We start from the raw sequence: 22,141 nt of genomic DNA, 5'->3' as shown, positions 1-22,141 counted from the left end.
AGCTTATTTCCGGCCGCGGGGACTTTTGGGACGTGTAGTGTGGACTAAGAGCCCTAGAGGGCCAAAAGGGGTCGTCCCGTTCTCTCAGCCTCAGATTACCACGGGTTGGCGGTGGGTGCCGCCACAGAGTCCTAAGGCTCTAGCAGGTGGAGGGTAAGATAGAGCGGATTCCAAGTAGGCTAAAGGAGATGAATCTCCAGGCCGTTACCGCAGCCTGGCCTGTGGAGGAGGACGTAAGGAGAGTGACCCTTTACTGCTGGTGAGTGCATTTGCTTCAGTTTGTGACCTTGGGGGTGTGGTTGTACAGCTGTTCCTGATACAGTTTTTATGATTAAAAAAAAAATTAAGTGTTTAAAGTCCACTTTCTGAATGTAACATGCCAAAGAGTGCCCAAATCGTTAAAGATGGGTGAATTTTCATAAATTGCTCGAACTTAGAGTAACTGTTACTGAATACAAGTTCGTGTGCCTGAAGCACAGTGAGGCCAAACTGAGGTGTTGGAGTTTGGAGCAGAGAAAGGTTTATTGCAGGGCCAAGTAAGGAGAATGGGTGGCTTGTGCTCAAAAACCCCAAACTCCCTGCTGGTTTTAACAGGCAAAATTTGGGGTGAGGGCTGCCGGGTGTGTGACTTTCTTCTGATTGGTGGTGAGGTAATAGGGCAGTGTTCCAGGACTCTTGTGCTCAGCCTGAAGTTACCAGCCTCCACCTAGGTGGGAGCCTTAGTTCCTGCAGAAGAATGCAAAGATATGATTATGTATATTCTTGAGGAGGAACCAGGATGCTGCTTTAATGGTTGCATTATGGTTTCTTTTTTTTTTTGGCCACGCCACTCAGCATGTGGGATCATAGTTCCCGGACCAGGGAATGAACCCATGCCCCCTGCATTGGGAGCATGGAGCCTTAACCACTGGACTGCCAGGGAAGTCCCATGCACTATAGTTTCTTGACTGGTCATTCTTGGTTTCTGCATTCCCTTACTTCCTTGATTAGTAAGTGTTTGAATCTGCTGTTTGGTATTCAGGAAGGTCTAGGAGGCTGAAGCCTTTATCCTGCAAATAAGAAACTGGGGACACAGAAAGGTTTTTGTGCCCAGGAGGCCCCCACAGGGTTCTGATCAGTTTCATAACTAGCACCCCAGAAGTCCCCTACTGGTCTCCTGTAAAGATATCCATCACATGACTTACAACAATACAGATTAGTTTTGCCTGATTTTGAACTTAACATAAATGCAATCATATTGTATGCACACTTTTTAACCCCTTTGGTCTGACTTCTTTTGCCAAATATTCAGTTTGTGAGATTAATTGATAAAGTTCACTTACTCTCATTGTTGATGGTATTTGGCTTGTTTTTAGCTTGGGGCTACTAGGAATAGTGCTTTTGAACAGTCTCGTTTGTGTATTTTGCTGTGTATATGTGTGCATCTTGGAGGGGAATTTCTGGGTCATAGGTTATGCATATGTTTAACTATAGTAATACATTGCCAAAAGGTTTTCCAAAGTGGTTTTCTGATTGCAGCTATGTATTATAGTTCCAGTTGCTCTGTATCCTAACACACACTTTATGTGTTTCCTTTTTAACCTTTCTGGTGGGTGCATGGTGGTTTTCATTTGAATTTACCTGATGTGTCCATTTGTATATCTTCTGTAACATGGGACGATAACTGCCAGCTTTAGTATTAATTTGGACAGACAGGAAGAGGACCAAGAGAATCTGGATCCTCTTGTAGAGGTCTGTGCTGTTTAGATTGTGTTGATCCAGTGCCTTCAATAGTGCCTCTCTTTCCTTACCACCTTTAAGAACAAATAGGACTGGAGTAAAGGCAAAGGTCCATCCTTCCCTAAGAGGGACCCAAGGCCACCTGCACTGGTCAAGGTATGTTGGGGACTTGACAGTGACCAAGGTTACCAAACATTCTAAGCCCTTTTGGACATTGGGACATAAGTTACTGCGGTGCTAGGAAGCACCCTTGGGTGTGGTCAAAAAAATTACTTGAAGCGGTTAATAATAACTTCCAGAAATAATTTGGAAAGTAATTTCCAGATTGATCAATAGACTGGTATAACTTTATAGGTGGACTCTTTTGGAGCAATACCCACTCAAGTGGTTGTAACTGATACTGCTGAATGTGTTGTGGTAACAGATGTATTAATTATAGGTAATAATTCTCTTGACCATTAGGGATGTTCCCAATGGCGAAATGCCACAATTAGAACAGTGGTAGTGATGCAAGTACCCAACCTGGAGCTTACTAGACTTCTTCAGTATAGTCATGCAGTTACTGTGAAGCAGTATAGGATACTGGGGAAGGAGGACAGAGGGAGTAGAAGAGGTCAGAGGTCACTATACTGATCAAGGAGCTAGTGGAGGAGGAAGTGCTTAAAGAAACTATGTCACATAATGGCCCTCAGTGGCCAGTGAAAAAGACAATGTTATCTGGCTCTGGACTGTGAACTACCAGAAGCTCAGTGTGGCAGTATTCTCTCTCACACGTGCAGTTCCAGTATTAACAATCACGGAGTCTGTAATGCAGACTGAAGGAGTCTGTCTTGCAGTGGTTGGTGGACATTGCTAATACCTTCTCAGCATCCCGTTGCATTCTGCAAATCAGTGCCAATTTGCCTTCACAAGGTTCTAATTACCTTTATTTTATCATGTTGTCATAGGCTACCTAAACTCTTCACAATTCATCATTAGTGAATAGGCCGGGATCTAAAAAGGCTGAAATATTACCAGAGATGTCCTGATACCATTACATTGATGGCATTATTCCGATTGGAAGGGCTAAGCACAGCATATAGACTGCCTTTCATAAGATGAGTCAATTATCTGAACCAGGGCTGGAAGATTAAGATCCCAATAAGATACAGGGGCTAAACACTGAAGGAAGATTCTTTGGAACCATGTGGGCTGCCCAGAGAAAAAGCCCTGAGCTTTTTAAAGAAAAATTGTTGGCCTTAAAAACTCCAGCAAACAAAATGAGGCACAACATGTGATATAGGCACGTTTGGGTATTGGAGGCACTTCATACCTCACATGAGGATCCTCCTAACCCACTATATAAGATCACCCAAAAGGGGCACTGTCCAATAACAGGCCTTAGAAACTATCCAACAAGCTGTACAGGCTGCCCTTCCATTCTGGCCAGTCAGCCCTAACAAGCCTTTTGAGCCGCAAGTGTCAGCAACTGACATTTATGCAGACTGGAGCCTGTAGCAAAAAGATGTGGTCACTAGGCAATGACATTCCCTTGGGTTTTGGACATGCACGTGTCTGACACCGTCAACGAGTATTATTAGTTTCCTAGGACTGCCACAACAACGTACCACAAACTAGGTGGTTTAAAACAGCAGAAATGTATTGTCTCACAGTTCTGAAGGCCAGAAGTCCAAAATCAAGGTGTTGGCCTCTCTCTGAAGGCTCTAGGGGAGAATCTTTCCTTGTTTTTTCCTTATTTCTGGTGGTTTCTGGCAATTCTTGGCATTCCTTAGCCTGTAGACACATCACTCCAATCTCTGGCTCTGTTATCACATGGCGTTCTCTTCCTATGGCCGTGTCACTGTGTCCAAATTTGCCTTTTTTAAAAATAAGGACAACAGTCATATTGCATTTAGGGCCCACCCTAATCCAGTGTAACCTCATCTTAACTTGATTATATCTGCAAAGACTGTATTCCCAAATAAGTAAGTCACATTTATGGGTTCCAGGTAGCCATGAATTTGTAGGGGACACTATTCAATCCAGTACAAAAAAATACCCCGTTTCAGAGACAATTACTGGCTCGTTATTAGTCACTGGATACTGAAGACTAACAAACCAATAGCAGGTTGTGTTACACAAACATCCCTATCCTGGGTTAGAAATGTGAATACCAACAAAGTGAATATTGCACAACAGCATTCATTTTTAAGTGGAAGTGGAATATCCAGAAAAGAAGCAAACTGGTCATTCTTGGCATCTCACATCTACATGAATAAGTGACTAGTCATTCTCCAGATGCAGTTATGTCAGATGCAGTGTCTGTTCCAGCACCTTGAGCTTCTAGGGAGCTTCAATACAGTAAGATTCCTGAGTATTCCTGGGTGTGGTTCATGGACATATCAGCTAAGTTAAAAACAGATGGGATGTACTAGACCACTGCTGCTGTGCAGCCTCAAAGAAAAATGCTTAAAGTTGTGCATGGAAAAGAGAACTCTGCTTAATGGGAGGAACTGCAGGCTGCGATGCTTCCCCTGGAAAATATCCCTCAAAATGTACCTTGTTACATTTTCACTGACTCATGGGCAGGAGCTAGTGCACTGGCGATGTGGTGTTGTACCTGGCAGTGGGACAACTGGATAATTAAGTTTCAGCCTCTGTGAGGATGAAGCATTATGGCAAGAGATTGCACAAGACCCACATCCCTTGGTTGTAACCATGTGGATGCCCATGGAAAAGGGTTTTAGGAGGACCAAGTGTCAGCAACTGACAATATGCAGACTGGAGCCTATGGCAAAAAATCCACTAGGCAATGACATCCCCTTTGGTTTTGGACACAGCACATTCCTGACACTCTCAACCAGTATATTAGTTTCCTAGGGCTACTACAACAAAGTGCCACAAACTAGGTGGATTAAAACAACAGAAATTTATTGGAATGGAATCTATGAGATCATCAGATAAGGACCCAGGTAAGGGCCATGGCCACCTGGATTCACAATCACGCGTGTATAGATGATCCATCTATAATTCAGGACTGAGCCCTAAAATGAGACATAGTGATTCCAACACAAGAGGTCAGGAAAGCCCAGCAAATATGCCTAGGCTGTCAGCTATGCAGTTGAGTAGCAAAGAGAACTCTTGGATACATAGCCGGGGGTACCAGACCTGGCCAGTCCTGGAAAATAGACCATATAGGCTCTCTCTGTTCCACCCAAAGGTACTGGTGGGAATTGACTGCAATAAACACCCTTTCAGTGTATAGCACTGCCATCCTGTCCACACAGCAGATGGGGGCCATACTTTTCAAAGACTCTTAGATGGAATAGTATGGTCATCTAAGCCATAGATGTGTTACGTTGTTATCCACTTGGATTCCCTGAACATATCCAATCAGACAATAGTGCCACCTTATAACAAAAAAATATGCTGCAACAGGCAGCTACATGGGATATTCACTGGACCTTTTATGCCCTGTATCATATGCAGGCAGCAAGTGCCATTTAAAGATGGAAAATGGAAAGATGGAGAAACTGAAAAGATAATTGGACAACTGAGACAGCTCCCAGTGGAGCACATACTTAAGACAGGCAGTTTGGGCACTAAATGTGGCAATTCTCCCAAAATGATAACCTTCCATTTAAATAGAGTGTTTAATTATGAGGTTGGAGAGGATGGAAGAGGCCCAGACTGCTGTCAGAAACCCAATCTACATAATTAACTTCTCACTCTACCTTTTTGCCTTCCACACATACCCTTGGAGAAAAGGGGGCTGGGAAACTCTAACCTAGTACTTCTTTTGTCTCCTGGCTGTACTTGCTGAATTTAGCAATTATGAATATTGATGATAATGATCATGAATATGAGGTGATGTTTTAAATTTTTGTTTTATTTTTAAGGGGAAAAATAATGTTTATCACCTTTTATCACCTATATGCTTGCCCAAATTCTATGTTTTGTAACCCCCCAAAATCCTCAAAGTGGAGGAATTTTAAATTTTATTCATGTTAGCTAAGGCAAGGACTGAGATTCAAAACCAGTTCTCTCTTGAGTTCAGAGCCTGTGCTCTGCCTACTACATTAATATCTTTAAAACAAACAAACAAACAAACAAACACTTCATTGGGACTTCCCTGGTGGTCCAGTGGTTAAGACTCCACACTCCCAATGCAGGGGACCCAGGTTCAATCCCTGGTCAGGGAACTAGATCCCGCATGCGGCAACTAAGATCCTGCATGCCGCAGCTAAGACCCAGTGCAGCCAAATAAATATAAATATTTAACCCCCCAAAAAACCCCACTTTGTTAAGTATGATTGCTATAATACAAAAAACTGATAATACATTAATTTGATGAGTTTGGAGATAAGTACACATCATGATCATGATCATGATCACCAGAATCAATGCCATAAACATATCCATTACCTCCAAAAGTCTCCTCCCACCCTCTTTATTTATTATTATTTTTTGTGTGATAACACAGACTGTAAGATCTCCCCTCATGGCAAATGCTCAAGTATACAATACAATATTATTAACTATAGGCCCTAGGCTGTACAGTAAACTCTAGGACTTACTCATCTTGTGTATCTGAAACTTGAACCATTTGACTATTACCTCCCCATTTCTCCTTCCCTAAGTTTTTATTTTTAAATAGACTAATAGCACCTTTCTCTAAGAGTGCTTGTGAGGATAACATGAAATCTGACATGAAGTAAAGGTCCAGCAGTCAGTACTAGCTGTCTCCCACAGCTTCTCAGCCCTTCCTGTTTTTTGGACTTGGGCCCTTGGCTGGGGCAAAATTGTGTGCTAAGACCAGTTGTAACTCTGCTCCTCACATCGGGGCAGGGGCAAGCTAGACTCCTTCAGGGTTCTCCTTGTCCCATCCCTTCCCTCATCTAACTTTTTTTTTTCTTCCAGTTTTATTGAGCTATAATTGACATACAGTACCGTATAAGTTTAAGGTATACAGCATAATATTTGACTTACATACATCATGAAATGATGACCACAATAAGTTTAGTGAACATCCATCATCTCAAATAGATACAAAAGAAAAAGAAAAAATTAATTTTTCCTTGTGATGAAAACTCTTAGTATTTATTCCCTTAACAACTTTTGTATGTAACATACAGCAGTATTAATTATATTAATCATGTTATATATTACATCTCTAGTACTTATTTATCTTATAACTGGAAGATTGTACCTCTTGACGACCTTCATCCAATTCCCCCTCCTCCTACCCACCGCCTGGGGTGACCACAAATCTGATCTCTTTTTCTATGAGTTTGTTTGTTTTTTTGTTGTTGTCATTGAAGTATAATAGATCTACAACACTATATTAGTTACTGGTGCACAACATAGTGATGCAATATTACTATATATTACAAAATGATCACCACGAGGTGATGACTCTTAAGGTGGTGCTGGCATGGTCCACACAACAGGAGTGGAGGAGGCTCTAGGATAGTACAGGTGTAGTAAGAAACTGCTGAGGCATCTAGGGATGAGTTATGCCATATGGTATCAATAAGACATGGGGGATATTGGAAAAAGAATGAAGTGATTGCTGCAGGGACTGGTTGGAGACTGATCATATGGCTGTAGAAGAGGAACAACCCTGATCATTGGTATAGAACACTTAGACCTTTTGAGGTGAGGGTAGAGGGAGGGACCATTAATCTCTCTCAACTCTTATCCCTGTCCAGCACCTGGCCAGTTTATCCCAAACTGTCACCATCACGTCAACATAACTGTTGACCAACAAATAGTCCTAATCAGAAACCTTCCAAGAGCTGCTGACTTCAGAAGGGAACAGCCTCCACTTGAAATGATAGAACAAGATTATTTTTTGACACTGATAGGATTTTCTTTAGCCTATTCTCTTGTTTTTCAAACTGTTAATTATTCTAAACTCTCTAGGATGAGTGGTAATAGACAATTGTATTGCCCTGGACTTCCCACTGGCCAGTACAGGTGATGTAATATGTGCATACATTGCAAACATTTCTTGCCACACTTGGATCATTGAAACAGGGAAAGCAGAGCAACCCATTTTTCACCGTGGAAAAAAAGTGTGTTGCTCTCTTAGGTTGATCCCAATGGCAGCTGGGACATATTTAGCTGACTTGGCTCCAGATTGGGCCTACTAGAAGTCATTGTTGTGGTCAGTGGTCACTATGTTTCTTAAGGCAATGGAACATATTTGGTCCAAGCCTCTATCTATACAACTAATTAGAGTATCAGATGGGGTAGCCTATGATCCTGAGAATTCTTAGCTGGATACTGAACGGTTGGGGCGTGGAATTGTGGGGAACAGCTCCATTGTTCCCTACAGTTGCATGGACCCATGCAGGTGAAGGCTTGAAATACAGCTTACCTGCGTCTTGGCAGAATGCCTTGTGATTCTCCTAGAACATGAAAGGTGGGAGGCCAGTAAGGAGCTGCTACCAGGCCATCTCCTATTTGCCTCCTTGTGTTAGAACTTGGGAGGCTGTTTTGAGATAGTTTCTAATCACCTTCAGGTTCTGGTAAAGTATGGGGCTTTCTGCCCAACACCGCCCGCCCCCCCCCCCCCGAACAGAGCTGCAAAAACAAAACAAAACAACACACCACCAACAAAAGAATAGAACTGCTGAATATTAAACTGCTTAGCTGCAGTCTGGGACTGACTTCTCAGCAATGAAGTTAGTATCCCACAACTCACAATGCACTCATCCAGCCCCTTTGTTTCAGTGCCATCCTTTTCGGCATCTAGAACAAGGATCATAGGGAGCTTGGTGTCTTTTCATTGTATACATAAGTAATAAACTGTCCAAGTCTAAGAGCGGTTCATAGTATTTTACTGGTTGAAACAGTCAGGCCTTGTCTTGTGTACGTGAGCTTGACAAAGATCTTTAAGAACTGCTAACAGTGTGTTCAAAGCAATCTAGACTTTTTCTATCATGCTCTTTACAATTCTTCCAGTCTCCTATTTTCACTCCCACATTTTAGTTATTTGTTACAGCAGCACTTCACTTCTGGTATCCAAATCTATTTTAGTTTTCTATTATGGCATAATAAATTAACAAAAACTTAGCATCTTAAAACAGCACCCACTTAAATTTGGTTCAGTTCAACCCACTCACAGTTATTAAGCATCTATAGAGACCTTGGGGGATATAGCAATGCGTGTGAAAAGTCCCCTATCTTCTTTAAGTTTTTGTGTTTTGTTGTTTGGCTGCGTTGGGTCTTCATTGCTGCACGCAGGCTTTTTCTAGTTGAGGTGAGTGGGGGCTACTCTTCACTGCAGTGCACAGGCTTCTCATTGCGGTGGCTTCTCTTATTGCAGAGCACAGGCTCTAGGTGTGCAGGCTTCAGTAGTTGCAGCATGTGGGCTCAGTAGTTGCTGCACACAGGCCCTAGAGCACACAGGCTTCAGTAGTTGCAGCACACAGGCTCTAGGGCGCGTGGGCTTCAGTAGTTGTGGTGCGTGGGCTCATTAGTTGCGGCTCATGGGCTCTAGAGTGAAGGCTCAGTAGTTGTGGCACACGGGCTTAGTTGATCCACGGCATGTGGGATCTTCCCGGACCAGGGATCAAATCCATGTCCCCTGCATTGGCAGGTGGATTCTTTTTTTTTTTTTTTTTCAGGTGGATTCTTAACCACTGCGCCACCAGGGAAGTTCCCTTCTCTAAGTTTTAATAGCTGGTGTTTTTTGATCATTTGCATTTGAGTATTTTTGGCCTTTTTTTCTCTTGATGTAAATCATGATTAAATTAGACATCACGCCACTGTTTTCTGTACATGGCATTTGGTAATAAATTCAATATTTTTGCTATAAAAGAAAACACCCATTTATTAGCTCACAGTTCTGTAGGTCAGAAGTCCTGTATGACATGACTGGTTTTCTGCTTAGGGTTTCATAAGGCTTAAACAAGGTGTTAACTGGCCTGAGTTCTCATTTGGTGAGAAAAAGTGACAGACAACCCAATAAAAATAGGCAATAGGCTTGAACAGACACTTCACAAAAGAGTACATTTAAATGGCTAACAAATGACATAGGAAAAGATGCCAAAAGTCAGTACTTCTCAGAGAAATGCAAATTAAAACCACAATGTAATTCTACTACATGCTCAGTAAAATAGTTAAAATTGAAAAGACTCACCATATCAGTTGTTGATGAGGATGTGGACCGAATAGAAATCTCATACATTGCTACTGTGAATGCAAAATGGCATAGCCACTTTTGCAAAACTGGCAGCAGGTAGTTGGCAGGATAAGGTCCCCCAATGATGTTCATAGCCTGGATATATTAGGGTTCTCCAGAATAACAGAACATATATATATTCTGTCAACCTGGAATTCTAAATATATCTAGAAAAATTAAAATAAAATACATATTCTGACAAACAAAAGCTGAGATATTTAATGGCAGTGTACCTGCACTAAAGTAACTGCTAAAGGAAATTTTTGATGTAGAAGGAAAATTATGCCAGATGGATCAACATTTTTTCAAAGAAATTTTTGGACTTTGTGTAAACTATAGAAATATTGCTCAGCTTTTTTGGAGTGAACAATCATCTAGATTTAACTGAATACACTTGGGAATTTAAATTACTGATTTATTTAGGATGTTACACAAATATTCATAATTGGTACCATAAGTTTTGTTTTCCCCTTCTAGTTTAAAATTAAGGTTATGCAAGAGTCATAGAATTAAATATCAAACTTTCATGTTTAAATATTCTATGAGGAGATCCTTAAAGTTTTGGTAATCTTGCCTATAAAAAGTATCAGGCAATTTCTTTAGAAATGGCTAGATGTTTATTCAGTTTTTATTGGACTGAGTGTTCCTATCTCTCTTGACTCAATTCTGGAGATCTCTATTTTTGAAAAATAAGCATTTTACTTTTTCAAAATTACTGGCAAAAAGGGTACATATGCTACCCATAAAATCTCTAATTTGTAGTAATGTCAGTTTCTTAGTCATAATGCTTATCTCCCTTTTTTTCACCAGAACTTCTAAAATTGTTTCCTTCAAGAAACACCATTTGTGCTTTTCATCCATTTAGACTTTTCATTTTTCTATTTCAGTTATTTTTACCTTCATTTTTACAAATGCATTCCATTGTCTTTAGATACTTCTGGGGTTTTTCTTAGTTTCTCAAAAATATATACTTATTTTAAAATTTTCTAGTATTCTAATACATCCATGAATGTAGAGCTGTAAATTTTCTTCCATGTAGTTTTGTCAGGCACCATTTTCTATGTAGAATACCCACTATTATTTATTCCTAGTGAAATTGTAATTTGTGTTGATTTCACCCTTAATCAAAGGGCAATTTAGATAAGAATTGAATTAGTATTTGGATATTTTGGCTACCCAATGTGTTCTAAGATAGATAATGTGTTCTATAATATTACTATTTTTTGTACACTTCTCATTATTCTGATAGTTGTGGTCTCAACCACCCCATACCCATTTATGGACATTTTTACTCTGGTATGTCATGATTCAGCATAAAGACTGAGTTCTACAGGAAGGCTTTCCTACATTTTAACATCTTTATTTAATTTTGGTTTTAAGTTTATTTCCGATATGAAGTGTCTTGTTATTGCATAAGGTATATATTGTGGTTAAACACCATTCCATAAATGAAAGAGATGAAGATTATAATTGCTAACATTTACTGAACAAGTCACCAGTTACATAGATGGGTTCATTAACTCATGTAATCCTCATTACACTCTTTGACAGTTACTATAGTCACCTCCATTTTGCCATACTTGAAGTATAATACATAAGGTTGAAAGCAATATTACATTTCTACAGATTATAAATGGTATGTGTATATATATATATACACACACACACACATATATACTTATATATGTGTGTGTGCCGTTGCGTAAAAAGGCTCTTGAAAATAAAATAAAGTAAAATAAAAAGGATCTTGAATGAAACTGCCAACAGTGGTAAATTTAGGGAAGAAACTAGGGTAAAGGAACTAGACAAAAGGGAGTTTAGCTTATCTGTAATGTTTAAAATTTTTTGAAGTATAAGGCACCCATGGATAATTTCAGAAATAAAAAATAAAGCAGACAAGTATACAAAATGTGCAAACAGGATATTGAAAGAATTGTTTATAAAGGCAAAATTTAGAAGGTAAATATATTTTATCAACAGATTGGTAAAATAATAGTAGAGCCACACAGATAAACACTAACTCCATTCAAGTAAGGATAATGATACAATATTTACTGACTTGGAAAACTGTTCATGATGTATTCTGTCAGAGAAAATGTAGTTTATGAAATATGATATTTTCTTTAAAAATTTTCTGAGAAGACTTGTTTTGACAATTTGAGAGTGGTTATTATAATGGTTGATAGGATTAAAGGTTTCTTTTGTGCCTTCTGAATTCCTCTGAAAAAATTAATAAAATTAATAAAATATTAATATTAAAAGGAACTCTCTTCAAAAAAAAAGTGGTATAGTTCTATTTATATTAAGATATATAAAAAGTAAAAATAATTAAGACAAAAAAGTACAGGTACAGTTACAGATATATATATGTATATACATATACATACACACATATACATATGAATACTTAAATTGTTGCCCTGAAACTTAAGTTTATATAAATAAGAATAAATCACCAAACCAGTAGGAAAAGCAACTAGAGAGAATAAGTAGTGATGGGTTCAGAATCTTGGAGAAAAAGAAGTCAACTCAGAACTGTAATGCACAACTAAAAATTAAATTAATATTGACCGGTAAATAATTAATTTTAATGATCAGTAAAGATACATAGGACAAAAATACCTTAGAATTAAATTAGGAAAAATAAAATGAAATCCCACGGTTATTCCTTAATAAGTTCTCTGTTGTTTAGGGTTGATCTGGCACAAAATAAGTTTTTATTTTCCTCATTCACAGTTATAAATTCTGATATTAAGTAAGAAATGAACTGTGGTCTTCTGACATTTACTGTATTCCTACGCATTTAGGTTGTGAAAAGTAAATAAAAGCCCTTTGTATTAATTATGGGATACCTCATCAGCATGAAGTCCTATCTCAAATTAGGTAAATATCCATACTTGAATGCCTTTCCCCACAGATACCTTTCACTTTCTTACCAGCATGACCTTTTTGATGTTGATTAAGATTTGAACTACGTACAAAAACCTTCCCACATTCATTGCATTCATAGAGTTTCTCACCATATGAATTCTCTGATGTTGAGAAAGATCTGAGGAACGATGAAAGGCCTTTCTACATTCCTTACATTCAAAGGGTTTCTCACCGGTATGAATTCTCTGATGCCAGATAACGGCTGAGCTACTGCTAATGGTTTTCCCATATTCCTTACATTCATAGGGTTTCTCACGTATATGAATTCCCCAATGTTGGCTAAGGCCTGAAGGGTGATAAAAAGCCTGTCCACATTCTTTACACACATATGGTTTCTCACCAGTGTGAGTTCTCTGATGTTCTGTAAGTATAGAAATGTTATGAAAGGTCTTTCCACATGCCATACAAACATAGGGCTTCTCACCTGTGTGAATTCTCTGATGTTCTATAAGTTTTGAACTGCTACAAAAGGCCTTTCCACAATCCTTACATACACAGGGTTTTTCACCAGTATGAACTTTCTGATGTCAATTAAGGGCTGAACTACTTCTAAATGCCTTAGGACAATTTTTACATTCATAGGGCTTCTCATCAGTTTGAATTCTATGATGTATTAAAAAATATGATGCACTTTTAAAGGCCTTGCCACATTCCTTACATTCATAGTGTTTTTCACCAGTATGGATTCTTTGATGTCTTTTAAGATCTGAGGAATAATGAAAAGCTTTACCACATTCTTTACATAGATAAGGTTTCTCACCAGTGTGAATTCTCTGATGCAGAATAATGGCTGATATACTACTAAAGGCTTTTCCATATAACTTACATTGATAAGGTTTCTCACTGCTGTGAAGTCTCTGGTGAATATAAGGTCTGAGGAATGATGAAAAACCTTCCCACCTTCTTTAGCTAGACAGGGTTTCTCACATGTGTGAATTCTCTGATGTGATTTAAATATTGAACCAGTACTAAAGGCTTTTCCACATTCTTTACACTCATAGATTTTCTCCTCAGTATGGATGCTCTGATGTTGTACACTGTCTAAGGCCCCACCACATTCCTTATGTTCATAGGTTTCACCAGGAAGCATGATCTGAGGCTGAGTATGTTCTGAACCTCTACTAATGGCCTTCCCATATTCCTTATAGTTACTGAATTTCTTGCCAGTATCAATTCTCTGATGTGCAGTTAGTTGAAAGTCATGCACCAAATCTTCCTCATAGTCCCTGCATTCACAGGCTTTCTCTTCAATATAAAGTTTTTGATATAGAGTAAAAGATGTGTGCTGACTGAAAGTGTGTATATTTTCATAGTTGAAAATAACTTGATTAATTTTTTTTCATGAGATCTTTGTTTTTTCCCAGTCTTTCTTTCACATTCCCAGTCATCTCTGTAACAGGAACACTCAAGTCCATGTTTTGTAAGATGTCCCAATATAAACCATTGGGGTGATTCTATTTCATAAATTTCCTTCTTCAGAGATAATTTCTTGGTTTCAGGCCTAGATCCACAGTCTGAAAGAAAGCACAATAGAAAACAGTCACTTTTGTTTTTCATTCACTGTTTTTTTTCCTGGAAGAAATGAAACTTTTATGGTATAAACGGGAATTAAACTTCAATTAGGGGTCAAGATGGTGTACTAGGAGGACGCAGAATTCATGTCTCCTCACAACTAGGGCACCTACCAGGCACCGGTGGGGGAACCACGGACACCTAAGGGGATGGGAGGAACCCCCAGCGACTGGGTAGGACATGGGGCATGAGGGGAGAGAAGGGGAAGGAGAAGTGGAGGCAGGAGGGGACTAGTGCCCCTGAGGGGTGGCTGGGGGAGGGGAAGGGATCCCACGCCCAAAGGGGGAAATTGGGGAACCACTGGGAGGGCAGAGGATAAAAAGGGAGCATGGCCAGGTTTTCCCTGCCAACTTGGGCCCCCAGGAACCTGTTGAGACCCCGGGCCCGATCCTCTGGCCACCTAGGCCCCCTCCAGCTGTGCGGGTCCTGAGGGAGTGGGAAGGAGGGAAGAGGGAGCAAAAGTAAAGGCCGGACCTCTGGGACCAGCACCCCTGAGGGGTGGCTGGGGGAGGGGAGGAGTTCCTACATCCAGCAGGACCCACCCACAGTTAGGGGTCCAGCAGGGATGGGGGAGACCCTGGGGGAGATGGTGGGGGAGGGGTGCAAAGGAACTGAAGGCAATGAGGCCAGTGCTTTCCCTGTCGACATAGGCACCAAGGAGCCTGTTGGGCTTCCAGGCCTAATCCTCTGCCCTTGGAGCCTCCCTCGTGCCACGCAGAGCCCAAGCCCCGCCCCTACACCCCCACCCAGGGCCCCACCTCTACACTCGGAGACACCCTCCAACGCGCTGGGCCTAAACACCACCCACACACCCTCACTCAGGGACCCACCTCCAAACTCTGGAACGCCACACTCCAGAGGCCCTCCTTTCCACGTGCTGCCTGTCCCCCTCTGTACAGGTCCTAAGCATAGGCCCCGCCCCACGCTTGAATATCACCCTGCCTAGGCCCAGCCCCATGCTCAAACATCACCCCCCACCCGCTTAGGTCCCACCCCACCCTAAACCCCGCCTCTGCCTAAGTTCCACCCCAGCTTAAACTCCCCCCGATAGCCAAGGCTTTTTTCTTTTCTTTTTTCCTCTTTTACATTGGGGTTCTGTTTTACCTTGTTGATTCATTGTTGTTGATACTTTTATATTTTTATTTTTCCTAATAAATCTTCTATTTTTCTACTTTTATTTTATTCTTTATACTTTGTTAGTGATCTCTCGTTTTGGCCTGTTCCCCCCCACTTTTTTTTTTTCTTGTTTTCTTTTTTCTGTTGTGGATTTATTTTACCTAGTTGCAGTTCTTTCAATTATAGTTTTATTTTTCCTAATATATTTTTTATCTTTCTAATTTTATTTTGTTTTTTATTCTTTGATATTGTACTGCTCCTTTTTTTCTTTCTTCCTTCTTTTTTTTTTCCTTTTTTTTTTTTTTTTTTTACCGTGCCACGAACCTTGCGGGATCTTGGTTCCCAGGCCAGAGGTCGGGCCTGCTCCTGTGGTGGAAGCTCTGAGTCCAAACCGCTGGACTAACAGAGAACCTTAGACCTCAGGGAGTATCAGTAAGAGTGAGGCCTCCCGGAGGTCCTCCCCTCAGCACCAAGACCCAGCTCCATCCAACTGCCTGCAAACTCCAGTGCTGGACGTGTCAGGCCAAACAACAAGTAAGACAGGAACACAGCACCACACATCAAAGAAAAAAAAAATGAAACGACAAAAAAATTTGTCACAGACGAAGGAGTAAGGTAAAAACCTACAAGACCAAATAAATGAAGAGGAAATAGGCAACCTACCTGAAAAAGAATTCAGAATAATGATAGAAAGATGATCCAAAATCTCGGAAACAGAATGGAGAAAATACAAGAAACATTTAACAAGGATCTAGAAGAACTAAAGAGCAAACAAACAGTGATGAACAACACATTTACTGAAGTTAAAAATACTGTAGAAGGAATCAATAACAGAATAACTGAGGCAGAAGAATGGATAAGTGAACTGGAAGATAAAATGGTGGAAATAGCTGCCAGGGAGCAGAATAAAGAAAAAAAGATGAAAAGAATTGAGAACAGTCTCAGAGACCTCTGGGACAACATTAAATGCACCAACATTTGAATTATAGGAGTCCCAGAAGAAGAAGAGAAAAAGAAAGGGTTTGAGAAAATATGTGAAGAGATTATAGTAGAAAAATTCCCTAACATGGGAATGGAAATAATCAAGTCCAGGAAGCGCAGAGAATACCATGCAGGATAAACCCAAAGAGAAACACACTGAGACACATATTAACCAAACTATCAAAAATTAAATACAAAGAAAAAATATTGAAAGCAGCAAGGGAAAAGCAACAAATAACATACAAGGGAATCCCCATAAGGTTAACAGCAAAGTTTTCAGCAGACTCTACAAGCCAGAAGGCAGTGGCAGGACATATTTAAAGTGATGAAAGGGAAATACGTACAACCAAGATTACTCTACCCAGCAAGGATCTCATTCAGATTCGAAGGAGAAATTAAAACCTTTACAGATAAGCAAAAGTTAAGAGAATTCAGCACCACCAAACCAGCTTTACCACAAATGCTAAAGGAACTTCTCTAGGCAGGAAACACAAGAGAAGGAAAAGACCTACAATAACAAACCCAAAACAATTAAGAAAATGGTAATAGAAACATACATATCGATAACTACCTTAAATGTAAATGGATTAAATGCTCCAACCAAAAGACATAGACTGGCCGAATGGATACAAACACAAGACCCGTACATATGCTGTCTACAAGAGACACACTTCAGACCTAGGGACACATACAGACTGAAAGTGAAGGGATGGAAAAAGATATTCCATGCAAATGGAAATCAAAAGAAAGCTGGAGTAGCAATTCTCATATCAGACAAAATAGACTTTAAAATAAAGACTATTACAAGAGACAAAGAAGGACACTACATGATGATCAAGGGTTCAATCCAAGAAGAAGATATAACAATTGTAAATATTTATGCACTCAACATAGGAGCACCTCAATACATCAGGCAAATGCTAACAGCCATAAAAGGGGAAATCAACAGTAACACAATCATAGTAGCGGACTCTAACACCCCACTTTCACCAATGGAAAGATCATCCAAAATGAAATAAGGAAACACAAGCTTTAAATGATACATTAAATAAGATGGACTTAATTGATATTTATAGGACATTCCATCCAAAAACAACAGAATACACTTTCTTCTCAAATGCTCATGGAACATTCTCCAGGATAGACCATATCTTGGGTCACAAATCAAGCCTTGGTAAATTTAAGAAAATTGAAATTGTATCAAGTATCTTTTCCAACCACACGCTATGAGACTAGATATCAATTACAGGAAAAAAGCTGTAAAAAATACAAACACATGGAGGCTAAACAATACGCTACTAAATAGCCAAGAGATCACTGAAGAAATCAAAGAGGAAATCAAAAAATACCTAGAAACAAATGACAATGAAAACAAAACGACCCAAAACCTATGGGATGCAGCAAAAGCAGTTCTAAGAGGGAAGTTTATAGCAATACAGTCCTACCTCAAGAATCAAGAAAAATCTCAAATAAACAACCTAACCTTACACCTAAAGCAATTAGAGAAAGGACAAAAAACAAAAAACCCCAAAGTTAGCAGAAGGAAAGAAATCATAAAGATCAGATCAGAAATAAATGAAAAAGAAATGAAGGAAACAATAGCAAAGATCAATAAAACTAAAAGCTGGTTCTTTGAGAAGATAAACAACATTGATAAACCATTAGCCAGACTCATCAAGAAAAAAGGGAGAAGACTCAAATCCACAGAATTAGAAATGGAAGAGGAGAAGTAACAACTGACACTGCAGAAATACAAAGGATCATGAGAGATTACTACAGGCAACTATATGCCAATAAAATGGACAACCTGGAAGAAATGGACAAATTCTTAGAAAGGCACAACCTTCCGAGACTGAACCAGGAAGAAAGAGAAAATATAAACAGACCAATCACAAGCACTGAAATTGAAACTGTGATTAAAAATCTTCCAACAAACAAAAGGCCAGAACCAAATGGCTTCACAGTTGAATTCTATCAAACATTTAGAGAAGAGCTAACACCTATCCTTCTCAAACTCATTCCACGAGGCCCTGATTCCAAAGCCAGACAAAGATGTCAGAAAAAAAAGAAAATTACAGGCCAATATCTCTGATGAACATAGATGCAAAAATCCTCAACAAAATACTAGCATAAAGAATCCAACAGCAGGGCTTCCCTGGTGGCGCAGTGGTTAAGAATCCACCTGCCAATGCAGGGGACACGGGTTTGATCCCTGGCCCAGGAAGATCCCACATGCCGCGGAGCAACTGAGCCCGTACGCCACAACTACTGAGCCTGCGTGCCTAGAGCCTGTGCTCCACAACAAGAGAATCCATGACAATGAGAAGCCCATGCACAGCAACGAAGAGTAGCCCCTTTATACTCCGATAAAGACGTTAAAAAAACCAAAAAGAGTAGCCCCTGCTCGCGGCAACTAGAGAAAGCCCGCGCGCAGCAGCAAAGACCCAATGCAGCCAAAAATAAAAAACAAAAAAAATAATGATCATAGATTTTTTGTTGAATTTTATTTCATGATAGCTCAAATTTTTCTTGTGACTACTGAAAAAGCTTTTTTTTTTCTATTGGATCTTCTATTTCTTAAGAATATCTGTACATGAGTTAATTGATTTCTGTATGTTTTTAAAGTAAATTTATTTATTTATTTGTTTTTGGCTGCGTTGGGTCTTTGCTGCTGCATGCGGGCTTTTCTCTAATTGTGGTGAGCGGGAGCTACTCTTTGTTGCAGTGCACGGGCTTCTCATTAAGGTGGCTTCTCTTGTTGTGGAGCACAGGCTCTAGGCACGCGGGCTTCAGTAGTTGTGGCACGCGAGCTCAGTAGCTGTGGCTCCCAGGCTCTAGAGTGTAGGCTCCGTAGTTGCGGTGCACGGGCTTAGTTACTCCGCAGCATGTGGGATCTTCCCAGACCAGGGCTCCAACCCGTGTCCCCGCCATTGGCAGGCGGATTCTTAACAACTGCATGACCAGGGAAGTCCCAATTTCTGTATGTTAACTTTCTACCGAGGCAACTTCAGACTGGTCTCATAATTTAAAAGGATAATAAAATATAACTTTTTTCTTTTAAGTGAAGCCACAAAGTAATGGTCTCAACTCTCCCTGATTTCCAAAATAAGTCTGTGAATATCAGTGCAGGATATGTAACAGAGTCAAAGAAAACTAAGTTTTCTCTTATAATTCAATAACTCCAACAGATTGTTTACATTATAGGACTGTGTGGTGTAATTTTTTTGCAATGATGGAAATGATCTATAATATGTTGTCCAATACAATGGCCACTGGCCACAGGTGGCTATTGAGCCCTTGCAATGTGCCTGATGAGACAGAGGAAATTAATCTTAAATTTTATTTATTTTAAATCTAAATTTAAATAGCCTCATATGGCTTACTGGCTAATTATTGGACATTGCAGAGTAAAGATGTCATAGGAGCTGAGAAATGGGATTGGTTGGGGGTAAAGAACTACTTAAAAGGAGTTGTTTTGTGCTATGTATTCCTACCCCTGTGGAGGAAAAGATGGGTTGCTTTCCTCTTGCCTCAAAAACAAGCAATGAGACCTTTAGCTTCAATTCTAACACCCTTATACACTGTTTATTATTTTGAAACTAAATACTAGTATTCCAGCTGGTTTCCTATTAGGCTTTGCTAATATGGAGTACCAGAGGAAAACTGGCAGGCTTAAGGAGGGAAAAGAGGCTGGCTGGTTCACTCCTCTTTGCTTCCCATTTCTGTATTGGTAACTATTCTTTGTTTCACTGCCCAGAAATGCTTCTTTGCATTGTGTGGCAGAAGGCAGAATTTTAAGATGACTCCCAAGGACCCATGCCTAACTGTAGGGCAGGACCTGTAACTTGCTTCTAACCAATAAAGTACAGCAAAGGTGATGGTATTATGATATATCACTCCTATAATTATATTAAGTTACACGGCAAAGGTGAAGGGATTTTGGACACATGAAATTAAGGTCCTTAAACAGGTAACTTTAATTAAATGGGAGATTATCCTAGATCAGCAGGAACTAACCAGATGTGCCTTTTAAGAGAAGGTCTACAGGTCAGAGACAGAAGATGCCACCAGGGAAGTCCCTTATCTTTTGATATACAATAGTTCTTGATGTTTTGAGAATTTTGCCTGTGTAGACTGTCTGGATATAGTTTATAGGTAACCATCCATCTCTAATTTAATTTCATTGCACTACTAGTGTTTCTAAATCTTCTACAGTTAATGCTGGAGACTTAGAATTTTCGTACATGCATTCTTTATTTTTAAAAATTATTACTGGGGCTTCCCTGGTGGCACAGTGGTTAAGAATGCACTTGCCAATGCAGGGGATACGGGTTCGAGCCCTGGTCTGGGAAGATCCCACATGCCGCGGAGCAACTAAGCCCATGCGCCACAACTACTGAGCCTGCCCTCTAGAGCCCGCGTGCCACAACTACTGAAGCCTTCGTGCCTAGAGCCCGTGCTCCACAGCAAGAGAAGCCACCGCAATGAGAAGCTCGTGTACCGCAACGAAGAGTAGCCCCCGCTCACTGCAACTAAAAAAAGCCCGCGCACAACAACGAGGACCCAACGCAGCCAAAAATTAAATAAATAAATAAATTTAAACTTTAAAAAATAAAGTTATAAAAATTATTACCAAGTAGTTATATGTATAACCTATATAATCTTTGCTTAGTTTATTTTCATTTTTTTCTGATATTGCAATACATGTCTGGATTTAGAGCTATAAATTCTTCTATGAGTAATTTTGCCCACTTCCCACAGGTGTTGCTGTGTAGGATACTCAGTATCCATTATTTCCAAAGAAATTGTACTTTAAGCTTTTATTTCATCCTTAACCAAATGTGAGTTTAAACATGCATCGGATCAAGAGCCAGATGTTCCCACAATAAAATATTATTTTTAATTAGCCAGATAATGTGGGCAGTAATATTATCAACAGGGTTTCATGCTGATGTGAATTTTAGGATTCAGCATAAAGGATTAGATTTGAATGAAGGCATTATTCATAATATGTTTATGGTTTTTCCTTCAGGCTAAGTCATCTCATGACTAAGAAGGAGTGATGATGATGACTTTGCTTCCACTAACTAGAAGTTTAAAGTTTTTCTCCAATATTAAATTTATGCTATTAAGTCAAATGTGCACCATAGTTAAGAGACTTTCTATAAATAATAAAACAGTCAAAGGAAAAAATAATTTTGACAATGGATTATATTTACTGAGTATGTTACACTCTTAATTATAAGCCATTTAAATATATTAACTCATTTAATCCTTACAAAACCAACATATGCTAGTGAATATAGCCTTGTCCATTTTACATAAAATATAAATATAATAATGTATGAAAGGATTTGTTCCAACAATTTGACAATAGTTATATCTCCTTGGGAGGATTAAAGGTAATTTTGTTGGCTTCTTTGTAGTTCTTAAAAAATTCAGAGAAAATTATTACAATAAAATCATTTTATTAAAAATATCAATTTATATATACAAATAAAGATGTCGTTTTATCAATATTAAAATATACATCTTAAAGTAGTGATGTTTTTAATAAAATGGTTCAGATGCAAAGATATATACAGGTAGAAGTGTACTTTAAAAAGATCAACTGAAGAGTCTCCAAATTGGATGTTGGGGTATAAAAAGGCT

The 22,141-nt window shown here is 39.4% G+C and overlaps 2 protein-coding genes across 5 annotated transcripts in view; one reads left to right on the top strand and one right to left on the bottom strand.

Moving 5' to 3' along the window:
- The first annotated feature begins 26 nt into the window (after positions 1 to 26).
- Positions 27 to 22,141, top strand: part of ZNF790 (zinc finger protein 790) — a 94,664-nt gene continuing 72,549 nt past the window's right edge. For both annotated transcript variants that reach the window (XM_082439342.1, XM_082439343.1), the window contains exon 1: positions 27 to 259. The gene's annotated coding sequence lies outside the window, so the exon portion shown is untranslated. The remainder of the gene's footprint in view (positions 260 to 22,141) is intronic.
- Positions 13,506 to 22,141, bottom strand: part of ZNF345 (zinc finger protein 345) — a 50,134-nt gene continuing 41,498 nt past the window's right edge. For all 3 annotated transcript variants that reach the window (XR_014257072.1, XR_014257073.1, XR_014257074.1), the window contains one exon: positions 13,506 to 14,334. The gene's annotated coding sequence lies outside the window, so the exon portion shown is untranslated. The remainder of the gene's footprint in view (positions 14,335 to 22,141) is intronic.

The sequence above is a fragment of the Balaenoptera physalus genome (assembly GCF_965194825.1).
Source record: "Balaenoptera physalus genome assembly, chromosome: 19".
Lineage (NCBI taxonomy): Eukaryota > Metazoa > Chordata > Mammalia > Artiodactyla > Balaenopteridae > Balaenoptera > Balaenoptera physalus.
Note: the sequence above shows the minus strand (reverse complement) of the source record. Positions and strands in the feature narration are given on the sequence as shown.